Source organism: Mustela nivalis (assembly GCF_964662115.1).
Source record: "Mustela nivalis genome assembly, chromosome: 14".
Lineage (NCBI taxonomy): Eukaryota > Metazoa > Chordata > Mammalia > Carnivora > Mustelidae > Mustela > Mustela nivalis.
In genome coordinates, this window is record NC_139033.1 from 2,035,287 (window position 1) to 2,054,308 (window position 19,022).

General features: G+C 42.8%; 2 long non-coding RNA genes across 3 annotated transcripts; both read right to left on the reverse strand.

The window, feature by feature from the left end:
- Positions 1-253: 253 nt before the first annotated feature.
- LOC309848481 lies at positions 254-10,241 on the reverse strand. 2 transcript variants are annotated; one of them, XR_014303069.1, is made up of 4 exons: positions 10,195-10,241; positions 5,707-5,784; positions 1,672-1,748; positions 254-737 (listed from the first exon to the last, which is right to left on the reverse strand). It is a non-coding gene; the product is annotated as an uncharacterized lncRNA (long non-coding RNA). The 2 variants fall into 2 exon arrangements; XR_014303070.1 differs by lacking the exon at positions 254-737 and having other exon boundaries at positions 1,493-1,748.
- A 149-nt stretch (positions 10,242-10,390) lies between these two features.
- LOC309848484 lies at positions 10,391-17,037 on the reverse strand. The gene is made up of 3 exons (XR_014303073.1): positions 16,967-17,037; positions 15,515-15,686; positions 10,391-10,472 (listed from the first exon to the last, which is right to left on the reverse strand). It is a non-coding gene; the product is annotated as an uncharacterized lncRNA (long non-coding RNA).
- Between the last annotated feature and the right edge of the window lie 1,985 nt (positions 17,038-19,022).

Sequence of the window (19,022 nt, forward strand, 5' to 3'; positions counted from 1 at the left end):
ATCCAGTCCCATGTGGGGGGCCCCTCCTCAGGGAGGACCTGCTCTTTCTCTCTCCCTCTGCCCTTCCCACCTGACTGTGCTTTCTCTCTCTCTCTCTCACTCTCTCTCTCTGAGAAATAAAATCTTAAAAAAATGAATAGCTCAGAGAGTATTGCTTGATATGAATGTGGGTTAGATCATGTGGGGTCATGTGGTTGGCTGGCAGGGGCTGAACTGCCCCTTTGGGGTCTCCCACGGCTAGAACGTGTGCCCTAGATGAGGTTTATTCTTTTCTCTGAGAATGTTGACTTTGGCCAGTGGCAGTGGTGGTAGAATCTATCTCCTGCAGAAATATACACGCTCTCTCTTGCTCTATTCATCTCTCCCTCTCTGTCTTTCTGTCTGTATCTTTCCGCCTCTGTCTCTCCATGTTTCCCACAAAAAATCACCCACTCACAATCACACTACATAGAGCCACAAAAGACACCTCAACCAAAAACCTCATGCACACAAACTCACAGCACACACACAGAACCCACTGGCTTCCTAGTCTTGCAGACAAAAGAGCATACTTTGTCACCTGGGAAATATGCCTGTCCCCAAACCACCAAGAGTCCTACCAAGAACCCCCAATCAGGGAGGCTCTCCAGACTGAAGATTGCAAGGGGGCCCCACCTGCCTTACCAGCTAGAGTTTTTCCCCAGGAAGAGACTGAGTCCAGAATACGTACCGCCTCCCTCTGTTGATGTTTCCTGAGGCTGCAGGCACAGAAAAGAGGACACCATGAGTCTCTGGCCGTGCTGTATACTTGTCTGCCTGTACTGATCTTTAGTTCTCTGAATGACTTTAGGAAACCAGATGGAACACAGTGATTGAATCCAAGGCCCCAAGAGTGGGACCTGGATGCCTGTATGAAGTTATTTTTCCTGGGAGATGTGTCTACCCAGTCCACTCAGGATGGCAACTACAAAATTCTTCATCCAAGCAAGAGAAACTCTTGTGGATGGAAAGGATCATACCACAGCAATTCTAACAAGATTTGCTGTTGCCAGTGGTAAATATCCTCTTGAATCAGACGATGGTGGGCAGGAAACAACCACTCAGGACTCTCCGCAAAAGGGAAATTATACATATGTCCTCTCAAATGTGTATGTGTGTGTATACACACGTATGTGCATATATATGGATATGTATACTTATATAAACACACATATATTTATATGTATGTATATATATATAAGCATATACATATATATATATACACGTTTATACATATATATGTATATAAAATTATATATACACATACATACACACACACATACAGTTTGAAATTCACTTTAGGGGTGCCTGTGTGGCTCAGTGGGTTAAAGCCTCTGCCTTGGCTCTGGACATGATTACAGAGTCCTGGGATTGAGCCCAGCATCGGGCTCTATGCTCAGCGGGGAGCTTGCTTCCACCTCTCCCTCTGCCTGCCTCTCTGCCTACTGTGATCACTGTCTGTCAAATAAAGTTATAAAATCTTTAAAAAACCATTTTACTTCCATGTACAAAAAATTTACATTAGGAAAATGAATTTTTTTATTATGTCCAATTCACCAACATATAGTGTATAATTTGATTGTCATCTGAATTTGATGAAAGAAACCAAGAAAGCAATGCTTGCTCCTTGGGGAAAAAGAGAGGCAACCTCACCTTGGCAACACTCTGGTCCTCTTCTTCTTTGGGCTTATGGCAAAGCGTCTCACAGACTGAGATTTTCTCAGACACATCTGGAAGGACATCAAGAATGTACCCATCAGCACATTGGTGGTGCTGTTCAAGATTAATTCGAGGAGGGGCGCCTGGAAACTCAGTCCTTTCAGCACTGGTCTTCCCGTCAAGTCATGCTCTCAGGATGCTATGATCCAGTCCCACGTGGGGGGCCCCTCCTCAGGGAGGACCTGCTCTTTCTCTCTCCCTCTGCCCTTCCCACCTGACTGTGCTTTCTCTCTCTCTCTCTCACTCTCTCTCTCTGAGAAATAAAATCTTAAAAAAATGAATAGCTCGGAGAGTATTGCTTGATATGAATGTGGGTTAGATATGTAAGGTCATTGCTTTTCTATCAATCTCTATCAGTAGATTTCTTTGCCTGCCATTGTGTGTAAGGCTGGATAATCAATGGGTATATATTGAAATATATCTTGTTTCTATTTTCACCAGTCTATACCTCTGGGGTGGGCAAATGCTGAGTGAAGGCATGCTGCTGGTATTTCTCTATACCTATAATTTAGGCAGATTAATTAAATTAGCCAGATGTCATCAAAGACGTAATGTAAAAGAAAATGTGTGTTTTAGTACAAAAGCTTGTATCTAGACACGTTCTTCTCAGCTGTTTTGGAAAACTAGTTCTATGAATAAAAACAGCATGTGCCCAGATGTATTGAAGTCAAGACTCGGGCCACGAGAAGGGAGTTTGAAGGTACATGAAGACAAAAAGAGACACTTCCATGGGCAAAGACCATGGAGATCACCTCTTCTTCCTAAGGACAAGAGAGAGCCTGAAGACACTGAAAAATCAACACGCTCTTCTGGGATCCATAGGAAAACAGAGGACACAGGGAAACCATGGCCCTCAGGAGACAAAAAAGGGAAAACAGGGGATCGAGCTTTCCTGGAGCAGACACTCTCTCGCAGAACACACCATTTTCTCAACCTCCCATGGAACATTCAGCAGGAGACCACATTCTCAGCCGGAAAACACATCCCAACACAATCAAAGAGTAGACTCAATACAACAGCCGCTCTCAGACCTCTATGAAATTCAACTAGAGATCAACAACAGGAAGAAATCTTGGGAGAATCCCCAAGGAGCTGTGATTTAAAAATACACTTCTGAATAACCCAGTGGTCAATGAAGAAATTTCAAGAGAACCTTTAAAATATTTTTCACCAAATGAGATGCAAATGTACCTTGACCAACATTTATGGAAAGGCAGGGCTTGGGGGAACTGATAGGACTGAAAGTCGTGTGTCAGAAAATCAGAGAGATGTAACATGCCTAGGCTTGCTTAGAAAACAAGGCAAGAGTGTAGTATCATAGAAAGCGAGCAAGAGAAAAAAATAATATTATTGCAGATACCATTGAAATGGAACATGGGAAATACTCAGACCTAATCCATTAAACTAAGACACAAGCTCATTCCTTGTAAATATCAGTGAAATGGATAAAGCTGTAGCCTGATGAAAAATGAAAGAATAAGAGAGGACGTACATTAACATGGGACACAAGAGTCATCGTCACTACAGATCGTATGGAGGTTGAAAGGATTCAAAAGTAATATTGGGTATTTACTCCCAAAGATAGAGATGTAGGGAAAAGAAGGGCCATCTGTACCCCGACGTTCATAGCAGCAATGGCCACAGTTGCTCAACTGTGGAAATAGCCAAGACGTTCTTCAACAGACGAATGGATAAAGGAGATATGGTTCATATATACAATGGAATATTATGCCTCCATCAGAAAAGATGAATACCCAACTTTTGTATCCACATGGACAGGACTGGAGCAGATTTTGCTGAGAGAAACAAGTCAAGCCGAGATGAACCATGAGAGACTATGGTCTCTGAAAAGCAATCTGAGGGTTTTGGAGGGGCTGTGTTGGGAGGCAGGGTGAGCCTGGTAGTAGGTATTATGAAAGGCACGTATTTCATGGAGCACTTGTGTGGTGCATAAACAATGAATTCTGGAACAGTTAAAAGAAATTTAAATAAATAAATAAAAATTGTTTTAAATAGGATGAATACCCAACTTTTGTATCAACATGGACAGGACTGGAGGAGATTATGCTGAGAGAAATAAGTCAAGCAGTGTGAATTATCGTATGGTTTCCCTTACTTGTGGAGCATAAGGAATAACTTGGAGGACATTAGGAAAAGGAAAGGAAAAGTGAATTGGGGAAAATCAGAGGGGTAGATGAACCATGAGACACTGTGGACTCTGAGATACAAACAGGGTTTTAGAAGTGAGGGGGATGGGTGAGCCTGGTGGTGGGTATTAAAGAGGGCAGTATTGCCTGGACCACTGGGTATGGTGCATAAACAATGAACACTTGGAACACTGAAAAAAAAAAATCAAATCAAATTTTAAAAAGTAAAGTAATACATGGAAAAATCCTAGGATGGCTTAAGCAAAAAGGCCAATTCCTTCCAAAACAGAAACTCTCAAGACCCACGCAAAGGAAATAGATTGTCTGAATTGGCATATATCAAAGACAGTGAATCCACAGTTCATACGTTTCCCAGAAAGGAGGTGCCGGCCCCAGGTGGCTGGACTGGTGAATTCTATCAAATCTAACAAAGCATAAGAGCCTTGCTGTGTCTAATCCAGCCATCACACTCTTAGGTATTTATCTAGTTGAGCTGAAAAATTATGTTCCTATGAAAACCGGCCCAGGAGTGCTTCTATCAGCTTTCTTTAGGAACACCACAACTCGAGGCAACTAAGTTGTCCTTCACAGGGTGAATGGGTAAACAACCAACAATATCCCCATACAATGAAATAGGATTCTGTAAAAAACAGAGCTGAACTTCAGGGCATGTAGTCGGCTCTCTCAGTTAAACACCCAACACTTGATTTTGGCTCAGGTCAGAATCTCGGGGTCAGGAATTTCAACCCCGTGTCAGGTAAGCTCCATGCTGAGGAGGAGCCTGCTGAAGTTTCTCTCTCCTTCTTCCTCCTCCTCTCCCCCACACTTTCCCTCTTTCTCTAACTAAAATAATAAAAGAAAAGAAAAATAATTCAGTTGTCAAGTCACAGAAAGATATCAATGAATGGTAACTGTATAGATAGAGGAGAAAGCTGTCAGTGTGGAAAAGCAACATGGCTTACAGTTCCAACTCTATCATATTCTGGAAAAAGGAAATCTAGAGCGATGACAAACCATCAGCGGTTGCTCTGATTCCTAGAGAAAGTGCAAAGGTATTACTAGGTGAAACACAGGATTTTTATGGCAGTGAACCTACCCTATAAATGGTGGATACAGGACTTTGCCCATTTGTCAAAACCCATACTACTGCTCAACACAGAGCAGGCCTTAATAGCAATGGTGGAATTCAGTGAATAATATCTCTAGGCTGGTTTGTTATTTGTGACGAATGTTCCACAATGATGAAGGTTTTGATACTTGTGGAAAAGGTGCACTATGGGATAAGGGGGATAAGGGAACTTTTTTTGATTATCTCTTCACTTGTTAGGATACTCTAAACCTACTCTAAGTATTAAGGTCTATTGATTAAAAATTAAGAAGAGATCTCTTTGGCTAGTGTTTAACAACACACTCATGTCCAAATGTTAGCTTCACTATACCTACCATTTAACGTTACCAAACTCGAGGTGCAAATGCAGCTTTATTCTTGTGGTTATAAACTCATGAGTGACCAGCTGAAATTCAATGTTCACAAAAATAATATGGGACACTCACAGGCTAGTATAATGATACAGCTTCTTTTTTTCTTTTCTTTCTTTTTTTTTTTTTTTTCTAGCAACAAAGAGAGAGTGTGAGCAGGGGAAGGGCATGGGAATTGGAGAGAGAAGCTTAAACAGCTCCATACCCACCACGGAGCCACACATGGGGCCGAGCTCCGGTCCCTGGCATCATAACCTGAGCCAAAATCAAGATTTGGACATCACATAGGTGCTCCTACAGTAATTATTCTTGAATCCGATTCATGAATAAATTCCCATGGTACCTTCATGGGATCCATCAGTGGGTTGTATTTTTATATGATGTTTCCATCTTCGGGCCCATAGCTGGGTGAATTTCTCACCTGCAAAGGAAGGAAATGTCAACATTTGTGACAACCTGGATGGCCCTGGAGGACATCATCTTAAGTGAAATAAGCCAGACCCAGTGAGACAAATATGGCATCATGTCACTTATATGGGGCACCTCCAATAGTCCAATACGTAGAAGCAGAGAATAGAATAGGGGCTTGGAGGAGCAGCAAATAAGGGGATATTGATGATAGAACAAAGTTTCAAAGGTACAGAAGAAATGAGTCTGGAAATGGACCTTGCAACATGGGGCCTGGGATTAAGAACCCTGTATTCCAGGCTTGAAAATCAGTAAAATGTTGGAATGTAGGTTAAGTGTAGCTTAAGTGTCCTTTACTACCACAGGAAAAGATGGGGGAAAGCTCTAGCAGACACTGTATGAGACTATAGAGAAAGACAGAAGGACACTGTCATTGAGAGTGAGGGATTGGTGACTTGCCAAGAGTGACTATACTGAGGAGTGGGAAATCTGGGACAGGAATGGAGTCGAATCCTTGGGGAGAGAGATCCCTCAATACTTGAGATCTGCCCAGGGCACCTGAGATCATGCCCTGCAGTCCTGAACCAGGGCTTCCTCAGTTTAGTCCCATTCTCAAATCCTCCTGCCCCAAGTGGGAGTGTGGGAGACACTTGATGCCCTGGAGGAGGTGCCTGAGCCAACAGAACAGTCCAAATCCTAACTCAGCCCCCCACCACTGAGTTTCAATCCCCAACCTGGAACACAATGCAGATGGCCCCGTGAGAAACCCCTCTGAAGAGCCAGTGGAATCCAAGGGCCATCCACCCACAGCATTCATACTCTTAGCTCTCTCATGTGGAGCCTTCCCTGGGACCAGTGGACCACCCTCAGGGACCAGTGGTCTGCTGGGATCCCAAGCTCATGCAGAAGCCAGGACATTCCAAACCAACTGTCCCATGATGGCTCTACTAAGAATCTGCTTCCCTTCTAAGGACTCAGCATCCCTGAGCCATTCCTGCCAGTTAACTGGTAAAATGGCAACCTGGCTTAGTGCTTTGGTGGTTGAAAAAATCAAGACAGGGACCTTCAGTGTCTCCTTGGTTATTGATTTGAGTAAGTCTCCAAACAGCCTGGACGAAGGGCTGGCTGGCACAGAGTGAACAGGGGCTGCACAGGCTCTCAGTGGGCACCTTCCCTGTTCCTTCCTCCCTCCCCCAGGCCCAGTCTCTATAGACTCCTCATTCTTCTCTACACCCTGAAGTGGCAGGGGACCATGTCCCACCTCCTTTCAGGGGAACCCTCTGGGGCACCTGTGTGGCTCAGTGGGTTAAGTGTCTCACGTCGGGTCATGTCGTGATCTTGGAGTCCAGGGATCGAGCCCATCCCCTGCTTCTGCACTCAGCTTGGTGCCTACTTGTCCCTCTTCTCCTCCCCACTTTCCTCATAACCAATGACCGTTCTCTCTCTCTCCCCCTCAAATAAAATCTTCTTTCAAAAACCGGGAATATACAAAGGACCCATAGGGAGGGACCCTTCTAAACCCGAGCCCCGCGAAGCTCCCCCTCTCATGACACTCCATGAGGATCACCCAGACCTGTTTGCATTTATCTCTCCTCTGCTCTATACTTGTTGGAGCCTGAGAATCGGTGACCTTTCATTGAGACTAGATTCAAATCTAGGCATGACATTCTGTTGCTTGGTTAGGAAGCAACCAAATTGCTTGGTCCTTGGTGAGGAATCTCATCAGTTGTTGACAATATGTAAATAATGAAGTCCTATCATTGAAAACCAAGCACCCTCTTAGTTCTATGTTGATTTCCTTCTGGTCTTGCTGTGTGATGCCAGGTGTATATATTCATTGAGCATGGACTCTCTCCATGCTTGCACTTACTAGCCAACAATGGGAGAGCTCTTTAAGAAGGCAAGGTCCCCACTGGAGCATGGACACTCCCTGACCCTGAGGGATAAGCCTGTCAAAACAGAGACGATGGACACCAGGCTGTTACGAGCATTTGAGTTCTTATTGGTCAGTGTCCCTAAAGTGTGTAATTCACGGCATTCAAGCATGTTTTTAGGGCTTATGGGGGAGAATGTTATCCAATATGCTACACTAGGTCCCCAATTCTTCTTTCTTTTTTTTAGTAGGCTCCACACCCAACATGGAGACTGAACTCATGACCCTGAGATCAAGAGTCAAATGCTCCCCTGACTGAGTCAGCCAGGAACCACCCTTTATGATCCCTATTCTTATTCTATTTGTACCATGCCCTGAAAAGGGACCATGCCATGACACTGACCACTCTCTATCTCAGCTCTACAAGGCAATCGCAATGAGGGCAGTGGAGAGAAGGCTAATCATGAACCGGTTCTCTGAGTCCATTTTATTGTCTCAGGAGTGTCCCTGGGCTCACAGGATTTCTGCATTACTAGGTCTTACTCATACTGAAAATGCCATCAAATACGATGAAAGGGTCTCCTCAGTTCTGACTGGACTGAGGTGTAGCCCAGCAATGAAACAGAGTTTGACTGGGTTGTCCTAAAGTGTGCCTCCAAACCCTCAATATCTTTGAACTAACCAGGCTTTCTATGTCCCTTTCCTAGTAAGGACTATGGCAAGGTCTGTACTTGTGGGGCTCAGGAGCTTCTGTGGCCTATGTGACCCCCGAGATGACCTCATAATGCTAAACAGCACTTGGGATTTCCCTTGGCTCAGGTAATTCCTGACGTACACACTGTGACTACAGCTCTATGCACAGACACTAATGAATCCATGTCTGAGTAGTCAGTGCAGTTCAGTTCAGTAGTTAGAGCATGAACCCTGGGACCATAGGCCTAGGTTCACCTCCTGGCTCCTTTACATAGGAGACCATGAACCTGGTCACATTCATCCCTATGCCTACGTTCCTCCACCTGGGAAATACGGAGAGTAAACAAAACATCCAATATGTGTGTGATGAGCATTACTGAATTAATGCATGTCACATGGTCTGGGAGGCTCATTGGAGGGTATGGATCTTGTCTGAGATCTCACAATTTCACAACTTCCAGAGCTGGGTCACATCTGGGCATTTGAGTTCCCAGACCATTGCTTTGTGGCACAGCTGCTTTGCCTAAATACAAGTGTTTGACCCTAACACAATTTCGTTTGGATGGATCAGAGGTATCAAGAAGTCAATAAGGAAAAAACAACCAATTGCTGATTCCCTGAATACACTCTCTGGGACCCTTGGTCAGAAATAGTCATGATTATTCTCTAGATTGTTCCAGTTGCCTGACTCATGGTCAGCAGGCCAAATGAGAGGAATCCCAGGGTAAAGGATGGCAGGGTCACTATTGCAAAGTCTAGTGTTTTAAAGCATGTGAAACAATGCCACCTTGCATTATGTATTCCTCACACAAACATAAGTGCCTCCAAACAACATATGAGTTCCTGAGGCCATTGTCACAGAAGAAAACCATAGCTTAGCTGTTGGAAAGAGATCTGGAGGAAAGGTCAAGAGAACTAACAAACACATCCCATCAAAACCACTCTAATGAAGACTCTTTCTGCTTTCGAGCTACCATCCTATGGGCAAGTGTACATGTTTATCCACTTACACGTAAAGTTTGTCTCTACTCATGGTCTCCACCTCCCATCGTTCTTTGTGCATTCCTAACAATCTATGTGCTTGGGTATCAATCACTCATTAACACAATTCATTAACTAATTAGCCATCTTTCACCATATGTTGAAAGACTGGCTATTCATTGTGTAACTGAGGACAAAATGTCCTTATAGTTTCACTATACTTACTTCTGGGGAACTGAAAAGGATGGGGGATAGCATATGACCTAGACAGCATATCACCTAGAAAAAGTAATTTTGGATAACAGCCAAAGAAGAAAGGGAAACATCTGCTTGGGGGTCATAAGTGAAATGTAGACTCTTCTCTTCTTTGGATCTCTTTGGGGCGCCTGTTTCTAGGAACAAACCAACATGTCCCCCAAATCCTGAAATACCCATTTTGGGATAAACGGTACAGGAAGACATTGTAAAACATGGATAAAACAATCATAAATATCCTCCATATCGACCTTTCCGGGTTCACTCTCACTTTCAGAAAGGAGGAATGGGAATGTATAATTTTGGACGTTAAAAAGGCGTAAATTAAAATAGATGTTGCCATGTTTTCTCCCCTAGGGAAACCTAGTTTGTCAAGGGTGAGGTGCAGGATATCAAAGGAAGGAGTACATTTTTCAAAATGGAGGACAAAAGTCAAGGCAGCTAGCTTGGTAGAATAACCAAAAATATAAATCAAGGGATAAAACTAAACTATAAAACATTTGTATAACTCTGAATGACAAGTTGGAGAGAGAAAATTTTCAAAGATGAGAGAATAGTTGGAGGAAGAGTGAACTATCTGATTAGCAGCAAACAGCAGTCAGGAGATCTGTAAGAACATACCACAACAGCAGCCACACAATCCAATCTTGTTCCCCATATAGAGAGCTCTAGGTGTCTCAATGACTCACTCAGCTCAAAGAGGGGCCGTTGGAAAGGACAGCAGAGGTGTATTTCTCGTCGCCATGGTGATGGTGTCATCATAGACCTTTCAGAGTCATCGCAGCTGCACAGTGGCCAACTCCTGCTGTCCAGACAGGTGGCTCTTCACAGACAAGGGTCTCACGTGAGAGGAAACACTTCCTTTCCAAAGTTGAAGTCTGGTCTCACACATTATCCCTCTGTTTTTGAAAAGAAATGACATGAGGGGAGGTGGCCTGCCCCCCAAATAGAGTCACTAGCCCATCTTTAGGGTGAAGAGAGGAAAAGAAACACATATTGAGAATAGATAGAGGTCCCATTCTTTTTTTAAAATGTTTTTTAAATTTATTTTTTATTTATTTTCAGCATAACAGTATTCATTGTTTTTGCACCACACCCAGTGCTCCATGCAACCCTTGCCCTCTCTAATACCCGCCACCTGGTACCCCGACCTCCCACCCAGGCCCATTCAAAACCGTCGGATTGTTTTTCAGAGTGTATAGTCTCTCATGGTTCACCTCCCCTTCCAATTTCCCCCAACTCCCTTCTCCTCTCCATCTCCCCATGTCCTCCATGCTATTTTTTTTGCTCCACAAATAAGTGAAACCATATGATAATTGACTCTCTCTGCTTGACTTATTTCACTCAGCATAATCTCTTCCAGTCCCGCCCATGTTGCTACAAAAGTTGGGTATTCATCCTTTCTGATGGAGGCATAATACTCCATAGTGTATATGGATCACATCTTTCTTATCCATTTGTCCTTTGAAGGGCATCTTGGTTCTTTCCACGGTTTGGCAACTGTGGCCATTGCTGCTATAAACATTGGGGTACAGATGGCCCTTCTTTTCACGACATCTATATCTTTGGGGTAAATACCCAGTAGTGCAATGGCAGGGTCATAGCAAAGCTCTATTTTTAATTTCTTGAGGAATCTCCACACTGTTCTCCAAAGAGGCTGCACCAACTTGCATTCCCACCAACAGTGGAAGAGGGTTCCCCTTTCTCCACTTCCTCTCCAACACTTGTTTTCTGTCTTGCTAATTTTGGCCATTCTAACTGGTTGAATACTGTTATGCTGAAAATTAATTAAAAAATTAAAAAAAAAAAACAAAGAAGATGTGGTCCATATATAAAATCAGAAACAGTGAAAACCCACCATTTGCACTGACATGGATGGAACTGGAGGGGAATATGTTAAGGAAAGAAGAGTCAAGCAGAGAAAGACAATTATCATATGGTTACACTCATCTGTGGAACATAAGCAATAGCATGAAGTGCCATAGGGGAAGGGAGGGAAATCTGAAAGGGGAGATGAAAGGGAGATGAACCATGAGACACTATGGACCCCAAGAACCAACCTGAGGGTTTCAGAGGGGAGAAGTGTAGGGGGAAGGGGTAACAGGGTGATGGGTATTGAGGAGGGCATATGCTGAGATTGGGTGTTATATATATATAAAGAATAGATCATTGAGCACTACATCAAAAACTAATAATGTACTCCTATACAGTGGCTAAATGAATATAATAAAAAAATTTAAAAAAAAATCTGGGGCACCTGGGTATTTCAGTGGGTTAAGCCTCTGCCCTTGGCCTGGATCATAATCAGGGTCCTGGAATCGAGCCCCACGTTGGTCTCTCTGCTTGGTGGGGAATCTTATTCCCCTCCTCTCTCTCTCTGCCTGCCTCTCTCCCTACTTGTGAGCTCTGTGTGTGTGTGTGTGTGTGTGTCAAATAAATAAATAAAATCTTTAAAAAAAAAATCTATCCAGGTTTCCATCCAGGGGCTCGTAGTATGGCTCCGGGGGTCATGATGGGCAGCAAATGGTACATGCATCAGCACATGAAAAAGGATTAACGTAAAATATTTGTTGCCAAGTTATGATCACATCCCTTAAATATATCCCCAATTACCAATTTTGTGAAATAGATCGGTGTATATCTTGATCTTATTTAATTGACCACAAATGTCCCCTATTAATTGGACACCTTTCCTGAGTTAACTGTAACATTAAGACAACACATGTCCTTTGAAATCAGGTATAAGTTGATAATAGACTCAACATTCTCCCCACGCCCAACAAGGAAATTGTGGATGTCATCTATAACGCACATTGTTTCATTTTCTTTTGAAGAAAGAAAGGAAGCAAGGTTTCTATCTCAAAGACAGGCTTGCTGCCCTTGGTGGTAGATGGGACCACTTTCTCCCTTGTGTCTCCAAGAAGGTTCTCCAAAAGGCCTTTGGACGGAGCTAGGGCACAGAGAAGCTGTCAGGACATTGGAAGTGCTGCTCACTTATTACTCAGGGAGATTTGCTTGGTGTGGACATGGGGCAGGAATGTATGCATATCGTTGGTTAACCAGCAAGGACTGAGCAGCTGCTGGAGCATCTTCCTCAGTGGTTGAAGGCAGGCAAAGAGAAGGAGCAGGAAGGAAATGAGAAATAGAGGCTTTGTCTTTCTAGCTAAGGGGAACTTAATCCATGTGAAATGGTCTATCTAAAAAAGGCAAACATTAAAATGTATGTTGTTTCAATGATGGAGTCCCATGATTCCTACCCATTTTAAAGCACAGCAAAATTACACTTATTCAAATGTTATAAGACCTTTTCAGCCTCCATGCTTTTTATACACAGCTACTGTATTCATCACTAGTCTATTGGATTTTTAACTTTTTTACTGTGATGAAGAATATATAACATTCATCCTTTTAATCATTTGTCTGTATACAATTCAGTGGTTTTAATTATCTTTACACATGTATATTCATCACTACTATCTATACCCAAAACTCTCTCATCCTATCCAACATAACCTCCATACCCAGGAAGAGATAACTCCATCTTCCCCACTGCTTCTGGCTCTTAATAACCTCTGTCTTTATGAGTTTGCCTATTCTAAAGACATTATATTAGTGGAATCATACAATATTGGTATTTCTGTGCTAGATTGATCTCATAGAGGATAATATTTCTTCAAGGTCCATACATGTTGGGCATATTTCAAATTCTTTTTTATAGGTGAATAGTACTTTATTGTGTGTATATAACACATTGTGATTGATCCATTCATCATTTGAGGGACTTGAGGGTTGATTCCACTTTTTGACTAATGTGAATAGTGCTGCCAGGAGCACTGATGTATGGATTTCTGTAGAATCCTGGCATGGAACCTCTTCGACCTCAGCCGCAGCAACATCTTCCTAGGAACAAGGCCAAAGGCAAGGGAAGCAAGGGCAAAAATGAACTATTGGGATTTCCTCAAGATCAAAAGCTTTTGCACAGCAAAGGAAACAGTTAACAAAATCAAAAGACAACTGACAGAATGGGAGAAGATATTTGCAAACGACCTATCAGATAAAGGACTAGTGTCCAGAATCTATAAAGAACTTAGCAAACTCAACACCCAAAGAACAAATAATCCAATCAAGAAATGGGCAGAGGACATGAACAGACATTTCTGCAAAGAACACATCCAGATGGCCAACAGACACATGAAGAAGTGCTCCATATCACTCGGCATCAGGGAAATACAAATCAAAACCACAATGAGATATCACCTCACCCCAGTCAGAATGGTTAAAATCAACAAGTCAGGAAATGACAGATGCTGGCGAGGATGCGTAGAAAGGGGAACCCTCCTACACTGTTGGTGGGAATGCAAGCTGGTGAAGCCATTCTGGAAAACAGCATGGAGGTTCCTCAAAATGTTGAAAATAGAACTGCCCTATGACCCAGCAATTGCACTATTGGGTATTTACCCTAAAGATACAAACGTAGTGATCCAAAGGGGCACGTGCACCCGAAGGTTTATAGCAGCAATATCCACAATAGCCAAACTATGGAAAGAACCTAGATGTCCATCAACAGATGAATGGATCAAGAAGATGTGGTATATATACACAATGGAATACTATGCAGCCATCAAAAGAAATGAAATCTTGCCATTTGCGACAACATGGATAGAACTAGAGCGTATCATGCTTAGTGAAATAAGTCAAGCAGAGAAAGACAACTATCATATGATCTCCCTGATATGAGGAACTGGTGATGCAACATGGGGGCTTAAGTGGGTAGGAGAAGAATCAATGAAACAAGATGGGATTGGGAGGGAGATAAACCAAAAGCGACTCTTAATCTTGCAAAACAAACTGAGGGTTGCTGGTAGGAGGGAGAAGGGGGTGGGATTATGGACATTGGGGAGGGTATGTGCTTTGGTGAGTGCTGTGAAGAGTGTAAACCTGGTGATTCACAGACCTGTGCCCCTGGGGATAAAAATATATGTTTATAAAAAATAAAAAAAATTAAAAAAAAAGAAACACGCCAGTGAAAATTCACAAAAATTTTAATGTTTCAATGTTCTATAAGTAGCAAAAATTTGGAAGAAGGTAGAGTCATGATAGATTTTTGACCAATCATTTGGTAAACTTCTATTGAATTAGACTGATGTCTGTGTTAAATGGTATCTGTGACAATAAATTGTATCACCAGCCATCATTTGTCACCAGTTATGTTCTCACTGATTTCACAAACCTAGTAGGAAACCTAGTAGGAAAAGTACGTCAGATATAGCCAAATATTTAACTCAACTCTTTTTTATATTGGTTTTGTTTTTCTGTCTGTAATAAATCTATCAAAGTAAAAAAAAAAAAAAAAAAAAAAAAAAAAAAGAATCCTGGCATGGTGATGATACACAACACTATACATTTGTCACAACCCCCAGAATGTCAAAGCACAAAGAGTGAATTTTAATGTAAACCGTGGACTTCTAGTTAATAGAAGTGTATTGATATTGTTTTGCAAATTATAACAAATGGACCACATTCATGTAAGATGTCCTTAATGGATGAATCAGGGGGCATGGGTTATGGGAGCTTTCTATATTATCTGTTCAACTCTTACATTCATCTAAACCTCCTGTTATAAATAATACCTATTAATTTTTTAAAATCTGAAAACACTTTTTCAGTCAAAGATCTGTTTCAGCCAATGTTCAAAAATCAGCTAAAAGTCTATATGTTAACTAAAGATGTTGTTTACTGTTAAAAGGAAACCCATTCTTGAGTTTGAAAAGTACCTGTATTCTAGAGCTACAGCAATACTGAATGGCTTGCTCATTTATCTTTGCATACACAAGAGAAGAATGTGGCTTAACATTTTTATGGTTTTCTCTTAAAGATAGGCCAGGGAATAAAATAGAATCATTATTCTTGAATGAACCTAATGAGTCCATTTCCACAGTACCTTCAAGTGGGTCATCTATAGGGTGCCCTCTGTTGTGTGGCCAGAGGTAGAGTTTCCTGAATCACTGCTTAGGACCAGTTGATATTCTTCACCTTATGTGAACATTTCTTCTTAATCCTTGAAGCAAGATCCCAGGAAATGCATCACAATAGAGAGAACTGTGGACAACTTGCTGGCAGAAGAACACAGGGAAATGGGTGATCATCTATTCCTAATTCAATCCTTTCATCCCATTATCCACCTGCTGCCCGCTCAGTAGAGCCTCCTGAATCCAAGTAGGACTTCTGGAGTTCTTGTGGTTGGCTATACGCTTAGAACACCCTATAGACAGATCCTGTGATCAAATACTTTTATTTCACTAAGGCATTAGAGAAATGCAGCAAAGGGCACTATCCATGACTGATGGCCTGGGTTCAAACTCCATTTAGAAGTCACAAGTGCCTGAGAAAGTGACAAAAACACTCTGTGTAATTCCCTGTTCTGAGATGTTCAAATGTGAATATGGCCTACTTTTTTACTATTATGTTAAGAGCCTAAACATAATTAAATACAAGAAAGCCTTATTACAAAAAAAACCAAAAAAACAAAAACAAACAAACAGATGACTGGTGTTTCCTAATTGCCCTAAGTGTTCAATCCCTGAGTGACTGCAAGAAGGAAATAGACACTTGGTAGTGGTTGAATCCAGAGAGCGGATTTGGATGGCTCCACAGCAGGGAGGAAGGAAGCTCCCTCTTAGCTTTTACATGGGAATGATGTTTCACAGCTCGTGGACAATACAATACATGTGACCATCTCCTGTAATTCCCAGGTGGGCCCTAGTGAGGTGGGTGAGGGCAGGGCAGAGGCTGTAAGCCTTATTCTTATTTTTTTTTATAAACATATATTTTTATCCCCAGGGGTACAGGTCTGTTAATCACCTGGTTTTCACACTTCACAGCACTCACCATAGCACATACCCTCCCCAATGTCCATAACCCCACCCCCCTTCTCACAACCCCCCTCCTCCCAGCAATCCTCAGTTTGTTTTGTGAGATTAAGAGTCACTTATGGTTTGTCTCCCTCCCAATCTCATCTTGTTTCATTTATTCTACAGTGGGAGGCCCTGAAATTCACAGAGATGAACTGACATGCCAGGAGTTACCATACAGATGAGGATGGGGTCCAGGACAGGAATAGAGTTGTTTCCCTGGGGAGAGAGATCCCTGAACACCCAAGACCTGCCCAGGGCACCAGAGATCATGCCCTGTCGCCCAGAACCAAGTCTCTTTCTTGGACGCTCCTGCTGGAGGAGGTGCCTGAGCCAACAGAAAAGACCAGATGCTAATTCAGCCTCCCACCTCTAGGTGTTAATCCATAACCCAAAACACAAGGCAGTTAACCCCAAGGGAAACCCCCTGGAGTGCCGGTGGAAGACCCACTGTGGCCATCCTCCCCCAGCATGCACATTACCAGCTGTGTCACGTGGAGCTGGAGCCTTCCCAGGGACCAGTTGGCTATGCTTAGTGACCAGTGAGTGGTCTGCTCAACTGCTAACTGACTCAGAATACGGAATATTCCAAACCAACTGTCACAGGATGCCTCTGCAGGATGCCAGATGGCCTCTGTAGGATGCCGGAGCAGTTACTGTGAATAAACTGTGAAAGTGGCCATCTGCATTGGTGCTTTGGTGGCTTAATAAATTAAACCTGTGACCTTCAGTGTCTCATAGGTTGATCTGAGAAAGTGTGCAAATAACCTGGACTATGGCCTCAGAGTGAACAGGGGGTCTGAACACTGGCTTGAGTGGGCAACTTCCCTACTCCTTCCTTCCAAAGAGTCTCCCCAGATCCAGGTTCTACAGACTTTTCTCCCTTACTAGTTCCTATAGGGGCAGGGGACAATGTCCTGTCTCCTCTTAGAGGGCCCCCTTTATACCCAGAACCTGCAGACCCCCTCCCCAGGACACAAACCAAGGATCACAAACCAGACATATTTTCCTATTTTCTCTTTCACTCAGGAAAACTCTATGCTCATCAGCTCCAAACTTTCTGACCTAGCATGGCCCCACTTCAAATCTAAAATTTTGCCCACACCATGCCCCAGACATCCAGAATATTACTCAGCAATTCCACACAGTTGTCTCATGCCTCAGTCTTCATATTTCCAAAGCTGAAGACAAAGACAAAAGAACCTCTAGAACCAGACCCCTGCTGGAGCAATCTCGAGAGTGGAAATTGATGGGCAAATTGTGCATGTCCAGAGTCACCCAAAACAGGAAAATAGCAGTGTGGGGGAGTACATGGGCCAGAACCTGACTTTACAGGATTTCCTTCTAGCAGGGTGGGCCTAGTACACCTGACTCAGTCCAGCTCCCTGCCTGGACCATTCAGGGTTTCTTGACACTATTCAGTAGTGATGTGCATAAAAACGAAGACCAACCGTATGATAACAAGTAAAGGGGATTTATTCAGAACTTGCTAGAGCAAGGGAGTCAGCCACTATCACTGCATTTGGGCAGAGATTCAAAAGCAGGAGAAGAGTGCAGAAACATTGTAGAGCCAGAAGGAAAGTCTTCAGGGATGCCTGATTAAAGCCTCTTGGCATAAGGAAGCTGAAGTCAGGAATCTAGCAGCAGGACATCCCATGTCTTTGTCAGGGCTATTGTATATGCTGGGCCTCAGGTGCAAAAATGGAGAAAAACCAGGCTCAGTCTGTTACAAATCATGTGCTGGTCCTTCGGGGCCAATTGCTACAGAGGTTATTTGTTAGCTTTCTGGACTGGATGCCCCAGATAGTGGTCTGATGTCTTAAAAGATGAAAACTGTAGATAATGGGTTGGTTTCCTGGGCTACACATGTCAGGCCACAGTCCTATTTTTATATATATTCAGGGCACTTTCTTTGGGGTCTTCCATGTGTCTATCCCCCATTTTGGTCCTTATCTCACTTAGGAGAGGTTGGCCTATTCAGACAAGACCAGAGATCCCACACTTCACTGCTGGACATGGTCTAGTCATCTTCATGGGCAACTGTATTGGAAGGTCTTCTTGACCATGCATGTGATGAGAGAACATCTGTATAGATGCTTGTAAGACTAACACTGGCTAGAACACAATGGACCAGCACGATGACCACTATGAAGACAAACAAAACAAAGAATATGTTGATAGTCTGTATAAGGTGCTTCCAAACCAGGAAGCCCTATTGCCCAACCCAGGCCAAGAGAACAAATCCCATAAGGCATGAAGATCAACCTTAATGCCAAACAGCTTCTTCTTTAAGACATTTGAGAACCTGTTTTACCTGCCCTCCTTTATGGGGTCAAGCACAAAAGGTGTAAACACTAACACAGATGCCACCACATCCTGCCAACAAGAAATCTATGGCAATGGGACAACTGTCAAATGCCACCAATATGCTGAGACTGATCCATATTCCATCTCAAACAAAAATTGTATTATCAGTAAATTTTGCCAAAAGTAGAGATAGGTTTCTTTCTTTTTTTTTTTTTTAAGAGATCACAGGTA